This window comes from Apteryx mantelli, chromosome 1 (genome assembly GCF_036417845.1).
Source record: "Apteryx mantelli isolate bAptMan1 chromosome 1, bAptMan1.hap1, whole genome shotgun sequence".
Classification (NCBI taxonomy): Eukaryota; Metazoa; Chordata; class Aves; order Apterygiformes; family Apterygidae; genus Apteryx; species Apteryx mantelli.
In genome coordinates, this window is record NC_089978.1 from 54,793,219 (window position 1) to 54,808,300 (window position 15,082).

The following is a 15,082-nucleotide window of genomic DNA, read 5'->3' on the forward strand; positions in this document are numbered from 1 at the left end:
GTGGACAGAAACTGTAGCCAATCATGTAACTATTGTTAGCGCATGCGTATTGCTTATCCGTATATATACTTTGTGTAAACTCTAATAAAGGGAGAATGATCATACTCATATTGAGACTCCGTCGTTACTCCGGGTCCGCCTCCCACTCCTGCGTCCTCCGACAGTTGAGCATTTCTGAAAGTCTGTTTTTCCTTAGTGTTCTTCACATTATGCAGACCAGGAGCATTTCTAATCCCCCAGATCTGTATACGTATTTTAACTTCACTCTGTCTCTGGAACTCAGTTTCTTTACTCAGTGTTTTACTTAGTGTTGTAGATGCTTGCCGTAATTACCATCTTCAGCAGTTGTATTTTAACTAGCCTGAATTCTTATACAAGAGTACAAGACCCTTTGTATATTAGGAATACAACTATCAGCCTTTACAAAATGCTTATTCTTACTTCACTCTAGTTTAGGAATGCACCAAGCCACATGCACAAGTCAAAGTTTGTTCATGCATGTAGCAGGTATTCTTATATATGAGCTGACCATGTGCAATTATCATGCTACTCCTTTTCTATTCATATATTTGTCAATGTCCGACAGTATTTATAAGAGTATCTTGACTGGATACACCTTGTCAGCTTGCAGAGAAATGAAGTACAGTTCCCTGCAGAGATGGCTTTGTGAGTGTCTCTGAGATTCTGCAGGAAAATAAGTGGCATAGCTGTACTTGAAGTTCGGTTCATGCTGTGTTGATTTGGCAGATTAGTAACCAACTCTTGCCTTGCAAAGGAGCTTCTATTCAGATTAAGTATCATAGACTACACATTTTATTATAAAGGTAAATCTTACCTGTAAGAATATAAATCTTTGCTTGTGCATTCTTTGTATTTTCAGAGGATAATTGAACACTAATTTCAGTAGTGTCTTTGAGCCCATTCTTTTTCTCAGATGAAGGAAGAGGGACAGTTGGCTGCTATATATCCCATGGTATACTTTTTTTTTTTCCTTGCTTGTTCCAGATATGTAGTAATAGAATAAGACTTAAAAGCAGGAAATTGAACCACAGTTTGAACGTGATGGACACCTGAGATGGGATTCTTCTCCTTAACTTCAGACATCCATACTTCACACATCTACATCTTGTATAGTTGCTCTTGCTCTTTCTAGTTAAAGGGAAAAAATTCACTTTTAGGCTAAAATGCACCTGACCTGTTTTGTGAGTCTGCTTTACATTGAGATGAATTGTAGTTATTTCTCTCCACTTGCTAAGAAAGGTATTAACCTGATCTAATGAAGAAAAAATACAGTACAAAGCAAACCTTTTCCACTTTCAAGTAAGCAAACGTAAGAATCATGTTCAGGTCTAGACATTTGCTTTTCAATGAACTTAATTCTGAAAAGAAAATAATTGGATCTAGGTTGAATTTGGTGAAATGGATGTAGCTGTGTGTAGGAAGATAGAAATAGTGAAGGAATGTAAAGGAATGAAGTTAACAAATGTTAACCTACAAAGCAGACTGTTATAAAATTTTGGGAAACATCATTATATGTTTACATTTCTGCACAGCAAGCATTTCCACATCATGAAAGGCAATTGCATTTGTCTTGTTCACAGTGCAACGAAGCATGCATATAAACATCTGCCCTGTGCTAGAGTGGCAGTGAATATTGTGGCTAATGGCTTTTTGTCTTAAACAAAAAATCCAGAAGACAAACTGTTTCAAGTGTGCATAGTGACAACAAAGTCAATTATCCTCCATGTTTTATTTCCAGAAGAAAGCTGCTACAGGATTTTTTTTTTTTTTGGAGGTTGCCTTTTTTATTTTTTTTACTGTTTTGAAAGTATGTAGCAAAGAAAGTTTAAAAGACTTTAAGCAGTACCCTACAAAGTTCAAAATAGAAATGGTGTGCTACTTTGCTTTTATCCATACTCTTTTCTCTATTCCTGCTCTCAGGGGAGCTAACTTTTTACTACAAAAATGTAATTGCCAACAGCAGCTCATGGATTCTGAAGTCAAAATAATAGATTCTGGCTTCATTACCATATTTAACTCTGTACATCAGCTTGACTGAAAAACAATATTTGTCCTAAATTTCTCACTTTTCCTGGAAAACTTTTAGTTTTAACATTTGCGGTTGACAAAAGCAACAGATGAAGACAGCAGGACATCCTGCTGTTGAGGTTTGTAAAGCTGAGGAGAATGATTACATTTTATGCAGCAGATTCACACTTCTTGAAAGTAGCACAAGTGGGATGCCCTCTTGCTTTAGACATTTACAGTGTGTTTATATCTGAGCTAGCAACCTTTGACTTCCTCTCAAAGAAATCAATGAAGAGAAATAAATATTTTTCAGTTGTGTTTTTTCTGAATTATTGTCAGGTCAACATCTATTTTATGATGAAAAATTTGCAGAAATGAGCTTTTCCATAGACCACAAAGAGAACATAGGTTGACTGGTTCAGATATATACATTTATATTGAAGATGTCCATACTTAAACAGATTAATCCTACACTGGACACATGCTTGCCCAAGCTTTCTATAATATCAATGGTGAAATATATGGATTTTCAAAGAGTCAACAAATCTATGATTTCATTACATGATTTTCATAAAATCTTTGAAAGGGATGACCATCTCCAGTAACTCTAAACAGTAGCCTACAATAGCTTGGACTCTAGGGCATGGTAAATGTCAGCTATTAGCTCCTCTATTCCTCCATCCGTTATACCATTTTAATTCCATTGAAATTAAGAGGGTTGCATTGGCATAACAAAGAGAAGGATTTGAATTCTAAACTACTGCTTATTGACTTATAGTGTGTCACTCATTCTAATATTTTTGTCTTTTATATTTCTTTTCCTGCTATGACAAAAGAAAGGAAGAAAATGTTTGGCTGAGAGTAAACTATTTGTTCGATAGGTCATGTTGATTTTTGGATCAAAAGCCAGTAGTTAAGAAAACAGACAATTATTTTGTTGGCACCTGATGTTTTATACTTAGAAGTCATTCAGTAGATCATCAAACAATAGGAAAACTGTGAAACCCATTGAAATGAATCATTAATTGCCTTCTGAATATTGGCCCCATTTCTTCAGACTGTACTGTTGCTTCCTAACTACAGCAATTGAGGCTAACATTAGAGCTTACTGAGGAAAGTCAGAAATAAATCTGCGGTTAATTTGGGTTTTCCTAATCCAGTAAATAGCAAATGTGTGTCTCAGTTATGAAATCCTGGAAATGTACATGCACTATTACTGGAGTACTGAATAATTGTTGCACTGTGATAGCTAAGTGGTTTCAAAGAAGGTGCGTATTGTAAAATCCTATCTGTATGACAGCTTTCTCTCATGAACACTAAAATGATTAGATGGCTTAAACATGCATTACACCTACAGTAACCTTTAGACAAAAACCTTCAGCAAAAGCAACATCAAAAGTTTCTTCCCTTGTGTATTTGCAGACTACAGTTCTTTTGAATCATTTATTTTCAGTCACATACATTAGATGCATGAGCACGAAATCTACATAAGATTTCTACACCTACATATAGCATTAACTTGCCATTTTATTTTCTTCAAAACAATGACAACATTGCTATAATTTGTTTTTTTTCAATATTTTAATATTTTGATACTACTATTTTGTTAGTACTATTTAGTTCATTTGGTGGGTTCTTGTTTGTATTGTCCACTGGTTTTGTTTTTCACACGTTTTACTCCTAGTATCTCTCATCACTCCTTCTACTCTGCAGAAGACCAGTCCTGTCTCTTTTCTTTTTTTTCTTTTGATGTATAGCGATGTGTATATATTGAAGTTGCCACAGCTTCCCTTCAGATTTGTGAGGATGCAGCAAGTTTGGATGCTTAGTGCTTGTAACTGTGATCTACTTAAATCCAGTACTATACCAGTCAGAATACTTTTATGGGATGTATGACCATGATCTTGCATTAGATCTGTCTTTTTTCCTATGATAAAGAGTATGTTTTTAAAAACAAATGTTTGGGCCGCAATCACATTGCCTAACTCTAGTCAACAGCACTGGATGCCTTCTACAAGGGCTAACCACCCTTGCTTTCCAGCCCTTCAAAGAAGAAAAACAAACTTTTCCAGAGAGAAATTTAGAGCACCTTTATTAGGCTCTGTCTCTAAATGATTCTTTAGAAAAGACTTTCGCCCTCTCTTTATTAACCTTATTATCTACCTTCACTAGAGAACATCAAATGCATGATCTAAGCAAGGTCTGTAAAGGCAAGGCAGATGCACTTCATTCTTCTTCTCCCAGTATGCCTACAATGTTACAGATTTGTATGAATTAAAACATATTTTTGCACTGAAAATACATTTTTTAAAATCAAAGTTGGTATTAGAGCCAGTGCAAGTTCACTCTGTAGATAGCAGTCTGGCTACTTGCTTTATGATTATCTGAAACTACAGTGTTAAAGTTCTGTTCAAACTGCAGCATCTCTTTATATTTATTTCAAGTGTCCTGTATAATAATATATAGATTATTGACTAGGACAAAGCATAAGAAATACTTTCCCAGGAGCTTCCTATTTAGGGCATCAGCCCTATAAATGGACAGACATGTTAAAAGCATTGAGTAAGATAGCATTACTCCTGTATGCTCCACTAAGTACTCCAATATGACAGCCATACTGATACTCATGCATCTGCAGGACATGAATCAAATATTTCTGCCTTACTTTTTCCCTTTGCATCTCATAAAGCTGATTTAATTGGCTCCATGGAGGTTCTTTAAATGAAGATAGTGTCCAGGTGATATAAAATCTGTATAAAATCTATGTCTCTATGCAACCCAATCTTGACATATCCATCCTGAGCTCAACATAAAGAGTATATCGGTTCCATGCTGCAGTAAATATTTGGTTATTGTAACAGACAAAATGGGGACTGGTATCAGCAAATGCTGTATCACCTACTTTATTTCCCATTTAAACTTCATTTTCAAATATGACTACTGGAATAATAATAATAATAATAATAATAATAATAATAATAATAAAAGGTTTACATATAGGATGAAATAAACCTTAAGAAAAACAGATTGCTTCAGCTATTGCTTCAAAAAAAAAAAAAAAAACCAACAACAAAAACCCCCACAAACTTGGCAGTGAGTGAATCTTAAGAAGCAAAATTCAATTTAAGAGATTATTTTATTTTTGGTATGAATTAGAGAACCTGCAGTAATTCTGTAGCTGCTATAAGATACTCTCTTCAGTTTTAGAGGATATTTACAACAAAAGTTTGACATTATGTATTTGATTAATACATTTTCAAAATCCATATTGCAAGTACAAGTGTCTCCTTCTAGACACCTCCCTGAGTAAATATTCCATGTTTCACAATTGCATATAAATAAAAAACTGCTTAGAATCCTCTGTGAGATCAGAGAGCTGTAAGATGCTGGAGTCTATGAAATATACCCCAGTCCAGATCTTTCTGGCTAAAAGAGAAACTTTTCTTCTGGTTTGAATTTTAGATCCATAACAAGGGCTTTTTCTAAATACTGTGAAAAGGTAGCTGAATAGCATAAACACAGCACAGAAACTTTTAAACACAGCTGCCACCATGTCAGTGAGATTCCTACAGATGCAAATGTGAATTTCAATTTTGCGCAGAGGGACAGTCACAGGGGCAGCAATTTCATTGCATGAAAGAAGCAAGTATTTGGAGAGTACATTTAGTTTGCTAAGATAAGAAATCTCACATAAACCGCAGGCAGAAGTATTTTTCTTCACAAAAATTCTCTGGTGTGTTATTCTACTTGAAGGGGAAGTGAATGAAAGAAATTACTCTAGCTCTTCTCACTGAGGCATGGTATTTTGAAAGATTCATGTAGATGTTAAGCTGTACATGAACAATTAAGGAAGAAAATGTGCAGATGTGCCAGGGCTTCAGATTTTTCTCTCTCATAGCTTTTCAAATCAGTCAGAAAATTGTCTCTCTGTTTCTGGCAGTAAGTACAGTATGTTACTCTGTAGCAGCAATTGCTCACTGAAGGCTTTGGTGGTTGATATTGTTTAACCAAGCTCAGAATTAGTCAGTTCATTACAGGATGTATGTCAGTCCAGTGATGTGGAAAACTGTGCTACCAACATGAAAGGGTCAGATATTAGATAAAATCAAGAGGGCTCTGGGCTGTAAAGTCTGAGTTAGAAGAGAATCTTGGTCTCTTGAGAGAGGACAAAGGAAACACTGATATTAATGTGTGTCATCCTCTGACCTGGTGACAGCAAATGACACTGGTAGCAGTTTCAGAGAAGTCAGTCTTTAAGTAGTAACTTGCAAAGAACAAATTGCTTGGGAATTACTAAGAAACCACTCCATAAGCTATAAAGCGCAATTTAATTGCTTGACACACTGTTATGGACAGAATTGGACCATCTTGCACATTTCAAAATGTTGTGATCTCCATCTAGCTAGTAAGCAATGGCAACAATATTAAGTAAGTGCTGATGTTCATTTGCCAAAGAGTCTTTTCAGTTTGCCTCTGCTGAGTCTTTTAATCTTTTTGCAGGCTATCATAACAACCATACTAAGAGTAAACATAAGTATAAGCTTTGGGTTTAAGTTAAAAGGAAAATTCATCTGGGGTTAAGTGCAGCATAAATTTCATTGTGATGGTACAGTGATTCTGATTTCCTGCCATCATATATAGTTTTCTGTGCCTCAACCATTCATTTTGTTGGTAAAAGGAAGGGAATAGGAATTATCACTACTAAAGTAAATCTGTAGGTAGTGAAAATGTAACATTAAGTGACAGAATTCAAGAACATATTTGAAAGATGCCTTGTCTGAGATATTTCATACTTTCATGCCTATGATTACATAGGTCAGTACACTGTTCCACAAAAATAAATAAATAAATAAATAAAAATAAAAATCAGTCACATTCAGATATCAAAACAATTCTGCCTTTCTGGTGGCCCTCAGGATTTTCCATCCAGTCTGCTATCTTTCTTCCAGGAAACATAAAGAAAAGTATTCAAGCAACAAACTTACTTGTCTTACCTGGATCAGAAAAACAGATTTCTGCTGCAGTTTTGCTATGGAGAGGCAGTGAGCACCTACTGTTGGGGAAGTAGCCTTTTCTTATAGCAGTTACTGCAGTCAGTCTGCCAGCTCTTATCAGAATCAATGAAACGTCTATCTGTAGTAGGTAGAGATATTTGGCTCTTTTTAATGCAGGGATTGAAGAGAAGCGGCTGTCCTTAACGGCAAAAAGAGAGGAAAGAGCTGCTGCTGTGAGGCATATTATGTGCAGCTTGGGTGGTGCAACTTGGATCCCATCTTCAAGGATTCTCAGATATAATGTACAGCACTGCAAATTCAACTGAGTCTTTACATGAGCAAAATATCCAGGAACTGGATTACAGAAAATGTGGGTTATTACTACATAAACGGATAATAACCTGATATGTGTTGCTGTTTCAGAATAGCATTCCAAATTCTGCCAAGACTTCCATTTAGGTTCGGAGAATATAGGTTATTTCATCTGTATTTTCTGGTTTTAAGTGCAGATTTTGAAGGCTTTTTCTTTTACATTGTTAATTTGATGCTTGATATAAATATGTCAAATAGATGATTTAAAATCTTGTAACTATTAGAGTGGAGTCCACATAAAACCCATGACTTGTTCTCTTTGACAATGAAACTCACATGTCTAGACAGACCAAATTTGTTTTTCTATCTCTTATTTCCTCACATATTTTTCATGTAATCTGTGTCAGAGGATAAACTGGAATGAATTTCTGTTCTTTTTTTTTTTTTTAAGGAAAATACACTTTTTTTTATTTTTTGTTCTTTTCGTTTTTTCAATCAGAACTTGCTACAGCTGAATCACATCAGGAAATGCAAAAGCTGAAGTTCCCATAGTAACATTAACATATCCACAAGCGACAATAAAACCTTTACAGTACCCTTGCAATACTGTGTATTTCATTTGTCATTAGTTTTGTTCTTCATTTTAATCTGGTTTTAGTTGTCTTGTTGTCTTCCCTCTGAGCTACATTAGTTGCTATGAAACTAATGTTGTAGATAAGGATGAAACATACTGGCACACACAAGTATAGTTTTAAATCAGGTTACCTGACATTTGAAATGCATGCTCTAGAGTGTGAACTCTCACTGGAAAAAAATTATCAGTAGTTAACACTGTATACTCCAGAACTGAACACCTATTTTAAAGAAAATTAAAATAGAATAAACAATACTTATTTTAGGAAAGTTCAAATATAATATGCTGCTCAGTGAGCGTAATGAAAACACCTTTAGCTAGAAATTGGCCTACAGAAGATCCCAGCTTCTAGAAACAATCATTTGAAGATGTCCTTGCAGTTTAAGTAAAGAAAGTTCAAGTAAAAATAGTCACACATCCAGCACTAGATCCCCTAGGTTCTGCCCTTGCTGCTGATGCATGATGATAATCATAACAAGAGATACCTATAATATGAAATATAAAGTACATTTGATCAAATTCTGCAAAGACAAAGGACCTGAGACTTTCTCTAGGCTAAAAACAACTTACACAGTCTCAACATTTAACAATTCCAAGAATTCGTCTCTTAAAGAATGAGGAAGAAAAGGAAACATCTCAGTGTTAGATTGATATTGCATGACAGAGGATGTTTGTTGGGGGCTGTTAATACCATATTTAGAGATGTGAGAAGGAAGAGGTGGACAGCTCATCTTACCACCCCTCAGTGAAGTTGTTGCTCCAACAGAATCGTAGAAATCACAGAATCACAGAGGAGACAAGGTTAGAAGGGACCTCTGGGGATCAGCTGGCCCAACCTTCTGTTGAAAACGTAGCCTTAGATGAAGTTATCTATGACCATATCAAGATGAGTCTTGAATATTTCCAGCGAGGAGGATTACACCACTTCTCTGGGCATGAGTACCCCCATCTTCTCTGTAACAATCTTTTAGATGCTGGAATACTGTGTTTAGATCCCTTCGGAGCTTTCTTTTCTCTAGACCAAACAAACCCAATTCCTTCAGTCTTTCTTCATACATTAAATACTCTTTGGTAGCCCTTCTTAGGACCCTGTCCAATTTTTCAGCATCTCTCTTGAACTGGAGAGTGAGCAAAATGGGACACAATGTTCCAGATGTGGTGTAACAAGCACCAAGCAGAGTGGAACAGTCATGTCCCTTGATGTGCTGGATACACACTTGCTAATGCAGCCAAGGCATGGTTTGACTTCCTTGCTACAAGGCACTTTTCAGCAGTGCTACATTCCAGCCAGTCAGACCCTAGCCTGTACTGCTGCTTGGGATTATTCCATCCCAGGTACAAGACTTCTATTTACTTTTGCTGAACCTCATGCAGTTCTTGCTGGCCAAATCTTCCAGAGCTTCCTTCCAGTCTATCTACATCTCCTCCCAGTTTGACATTTTCTGTAAATTTGATGAGGGTGCATTCAGTGCTGGCATGCACATTGTTTATAATGATATTGAATAGTTCTGAACCCAGAATCAGCTCCTAAGGAATCACACTCATGACTAGCTGCCATTAACCACCACCCTTTGAGCTTGGCAGTTTAGCCAGTTTTTCACCCACCTTGTGATCCATCTACCCAATTCAACTTAACAGCTTGTCAACAAACATGTTGTGTGAGACCATGTCAAATGTCAAACAAGGCAGATGATATACACATCTCTCCCCTCATCTATTTAGCAAGTCATTTCGTCACAGAAAGTAATTTGTACATGTGCATAGTGTTTGCTCTTTCCCAGTCATCTGGGTTTTCCCTTGATCTCCGTGACCTTTCAAAGATCATCGACTGGCTTTGCAATGATATCAGTCAATTCTCTTAGCACCTTTTCAGGCATCCTGTCAAGTCCTATATACATGTATATGTACAATTTGTAAAGACAGTCATTAACTTCACCTTCCCGTACTACTGGTGGTTCACCATTTGCTTCATTGTTGCTTCTTGGCATAGAATTGGGGGGTTATTTTACCCACTAAGACTGAGGCAAAGTCATTGAATACCTCATCCTTCTCTGTATCATTTGCAACTAACTGGACAGCCTCATTCAACAGCAGACCTACATCTTCCTTGTTCTTCCACTTGCTACTGACATACCTACCGAAGCCTTTCTTGTTATTCTTGATGTCTCTTGTCATTTTGAGTTACAGCTGGGCTTTTTCCTTCCTAATTGCACCTCTGAGTTAGGAGTTGCCAAATCCAGTAGTCTGACTGAGGCAAGGCTGCTGCCACTCCATGTCCCCAAGTCCAACCAGGACTGAGGCTGAACACGGGTTCCCAATGGGCACACATGGTCACAACACAGTGTTATATACATATACACGTGGCCAGCCACACAGATCAACACAGACAGAAAACACAGCACTCATTCAAAAACAAACAGCATCAACAGCCTCATCCTGTTCACCTCTCTGGCTGACCAGGACAAAAGCCCATCAGTGGAAAATCTATATACATATACGCAATATAGATCTCTCCTGTAGCTGGGCTTAGATGCTCAGTCCACTTAGTAGCTGGCCCTTGAATCCCTAAGTCTCCCCAGTTGTTTGCACCTGGACATATGAGCCCCTGAGCCCTGCAGCCCTGGTCCAGCTGCTGGTACTCAGACCTAAACGCACACACACACACACACGCTATGGATTTCTCCAATATCTGGACTTAGACATTCAAGTCAGCACCAAGTAGCTGGCCCCTGGATCCCCTGATCTCTCAGTTGCCATTTAATGCTTGACACCCACACATGCAGGCAGGTCGCGCTGGTAACTGGTCCAGACTTATGACCTTACTAGTAGCAGACTTTCAGATCTCACAATCTCTCCAGCAGTTTACTTGGAGTCCCCTGGTCCCTCCAGTAGCCAACTCTCAGACAACTGTGATCTCTCCGGTATTCAGGAGAGACTTATGGCTGCTCCAATGTTTGGCTCCCAAGACACTTATGCAATGCACCAGTTAGTCCAGCTTTCTGCTAACTATTGATTACACACAATGTACCCGCACAATATGTATGCGTTCCAGTCTGTCCAGTTGCTGGCACCTTAGACACACAGATGCCTATAAGCCATGGTCCCCACTCCAGCTGCTGTCACTTACACCTCCATACACACACATTCCTGCAGAATAGACAGTCCCTCCACCCAGTAAAATAGTTAGAAATGGAGCTGAACAGACTGTAGTGATCAGGTGCAGAGCACAGTCTGACAAGCGTACTGACCAGCAGCCCATTTACATGCAGCTGGTCACCTTTATTCACTTATCCTTCTATTTTCCCATGCTTGTTTCTCCTCAAACAACCTTTATCTCTCCCTTTCCTGCAAACATGTCATAGTAAATCTCATACAGTATCTTGTACAATGCTCTTCCCCTACATCCCATAATAAATCGTGTACCACTGCAGGCAGTAATCCTTCTCAGTGTGTAAGGTGATCTAGACACCCTTTCCTGCTGACTCATGGTGTTGGGTGTTCCCCCCAGCTGACACGGGCTGATTGTCATCTTTTGACAGTGCTGGGTGCTACTGGAGCAGTTTGCTCCATCTTTTCAATTTATTGGAGTTCCCCTGCCTGTCATTGTTCCTCTGTGCTCCCATGTGTTCAAGATGAGCCTTTAATCACATAACCTAACACTCTGCATGATAGCAATATTTCTATATTCCGCTTTGGGAGTCTATCCCTTTTCTATCTCCCGGTTTCTTTTTCTTTTTTTTTTTTTTTTTTTGCATTTGAGCTTGCTCTTTAACTAGGCTGGTTTCTTGTCCTAGTCCATTTCTCAGTTAGGGAAATGACCTGCATTTGTACTTTGCACTTGCACTGTGTTTGTACTTTGAGAAGCATCTCCAGGATTTGTAAGCTCCTTTGCCCTCCAAGCCAGATTCCCAAGGGATTCCTCTTAACAGTTCCCTGAGCAAGTTGGAGTCTGCTCCTCTGAACCTCAGTGTCGTTATTTTGCTACTTGTCTTTCTCACAGCCCTTAAGATCTTAAATTCTATGACCTTATGGTCACTACAGCCAAGGCTGCTGATTATGGTGATGGCTCCCAGATATTTCTTATTTGTAACCAGTAGAACAAGAAGAACACTAATTCTAGCTGGCACATCCAGTGATGGCATTATGAAGTTCCCCCCAACACACTCCCAAAATCTCCTATATTTCCTGTGTTAGTTTTCCTGCAAATATCAGGGCAGTTGAAGTCCCCCATGAGAACCAGGGCCTGCAGTCTTGAGGCATCTCTGAGTTGTCTGAAGAAGGCTTTGTCCACCCTTTTTCCTTGAACAGGTGATCTGTAGCAGGCACCTACCATAAGTTCTCCACAAGGGCAATACCTCTAATTTTGATCCAAAGCACTCTACAGACCTGTCCTTTTGTCCATAGCTAACCTCCATGCACTTAAACTACTCTTACATAGAACGCAGGTCTTCCTCCTCTTCTACCCTTTTTGTCTTTCCTGAATAGCCTGTAACTGTGCACTGCCATCCTCCAGTCATGTGAGCTGTTCCACCAATTTTTTGTAATTCTAGTGATATCATAACCCTGTGACTGTGCCTGGAGTTCTTGCTTGTTTCCCAGACTGTGAAGGCTGGTGTACAGGCACCTGAGATGATTTGCCATCTGTGCTTTGTCTCTGGAAGCACTGTAGGAGCCTCCTCCATGGCTCTTTCCACACTCACTTTTACCTTGTCAGCCTGCTTGTGTCCAGGGTTTGGAAACCACTTCCCACTAAGCTGAGTTTAAAATCCACTTAACTAAGGTAGCCAGCCTATTGGCAAAGATGTCTTTCTCCTTTTTGGCAAGCAGATCTTGTCTCTTCCCAGTAACACACAGTCTTCAAAAGTTGTCCCATGATCATGGGAGCTGAAACTCAGCTGGTGAAACCAGCCATGCAGCCACATCTGCTTCTGCCTGCACCCTTTCCTTTGACTGGGAGGATCAAGCAGAAAATAACATGAGCACCTGTCCCTTTTACATTATCTCCCAGGACCCCTAGTCCTGCTTGATTTTTTTCCAGGTCAAGTTTCATAGTATCACCAGTGCCCACGTGGAAGAAGTGTATGGAAATAGTAATCCATGGGCTTGATGAGCCTTGGCAGTCTCTCCATGGCATCCTGGATCTTGGCCCCAGGCAATTAACAAACTTCCCAAGACTCAATGTCAAGGCAGCAGATGGGTGCCTCAGACCCCTACACAAGGAAGCCCCACACTACTAAGAAGCTTCTTCTTCTTCCTGCTTGTTTTGACCCATTGAGAAGGAGCTGTTGACCAGTTCCAGTCGAACTGGTACTTCTTCATCCTTCCTTCAGGACTCCATGTCTGTTCTTCATCTGAATTTTTCAGCTGTGAGGAGAGCTGCTATCTTGTTGCCATGAGACAGAAGCTTCCTGGGTGCCTTGTTCTTTGAGTCACTGTCCTCCCCCTGTTTGAGCCTTACTTTTGATCTTCATATTGTGTCTGTTCTCCAGGGCCTGAGCTCCTGCCCTTTCTGAGTTGCTGCTCGCATCCCAGCAATTTCCTGCTCAACCCTCCCTAGTGCAGCATAACCTGCTGGCCTCTTTTTGAGGCACTTTCATCTGATAGCTCAACAGCATCCCCTCACACATGTTATGTTACAGCACAACAGGACTTTCTTACATTTGTCTATCCTACAGCCTTTCCTAATATATCTATAAAATCAATTTATGAAGTTTAGCTGTTGTTTCTTTTTGGATAAAGCCAAAAAAGATTTAAGTCAAATTGTCCTGGCAGATGAATAATTGAAATTTATGCCCTTACGACTCTACTCAGCTGTCACATATCACTGCATTCACCTAGCATCTATACTCTTAATAGAAAAGTTCTGCAGGCCCAGAAGTTTTTGCATCCCACCCCTCTCTAACAGGTCACAGCAGCAATGCACAAAGTTCCTGCTGAGAAACTCAGATGTGGTGTATTTCACTTTCACTGTCCAATTTGGTAGGTACTTTATGAGTTTTCCTAAGAACAGAAGGTGGAATTTGATAACAAATGTATTTAAGACATCTTCACAGGGTTGGCAGATATCATACAGGACCTACAGAGGTCTGTATCCTTCTGGAAGAGCAGATGAAGGCCAGGAAAGATATCTTAGGACTTCTCAAGTGTCACTAGTTATTCCATATAACTGAATGAAGACCAGAGTCAAGAAGGATGTAGTCAATACAGTTAATGAAGTCTATGCATCTCATTGTAAAATAGACACAAGTTACATGTAGTAAGTAACTCAGACTGTAGTCAAAGTTAAGATGAGCTCAGTCTCATCTAGGTTGTGTTTGCGCTCAGGGGATTTGTTATTCTGGACACTGGCAAGAAAAGGATCTTGATTTTACTCTGAACTACAGGTGCCCTAGAAGCAAATTATTTTTCTCAAGGCACACAAGAAATCTGAGGCAGGTATAAAATTTATATCCAGTTATGATAAACAGAGCGTAGATCTTCAACACCAACCCATATTTCTGCTGTTACTTTGCTTTACAACATTACTTTAGGACAAACAAAATATTGTCATCATTTGCTACAGTATTATGCCTACACTATTTTACATTTAAATGTATTTTTAATATTTAAATTATACTATCCTGTAACTATTTATATAAATATATATATAACATTCAACCTAAATCACTGAGTAGTCCCTTTAATTGGAAAAAAAAAAAAAAACTGCTCAGATAATTTAGACTGTTATATACTGAAAGGATTTTTTTGGTATAATTGCACTTTCCTTATAACCAGCCTCTTTTCCGAAAGGAAACAGAACAAATCACACCAACATATATGTGTATTTTATCTCCTATACATTTGCTAAGAAGTATTGAATCTATGGATTAAGATGCTCAGAAAATATCTAATTTAAATCTGTTGGCCTCTGTCTGACTGATTGAAGGTAGCAATAAGAATCATTTATCTTTTTCTTCCTACGGGGTTGTTAAAGCCCTGAACAATTGAATTGTACTTCTTACTTACCACATTAAACACCATGTGCATTCTTTATTTTGCCAGTATCCCATGTGTAAAGGCATCAGGCACCTTCTTATTGGCCAGATGGTAAAAATGCACATTTGGCCATTTTCCT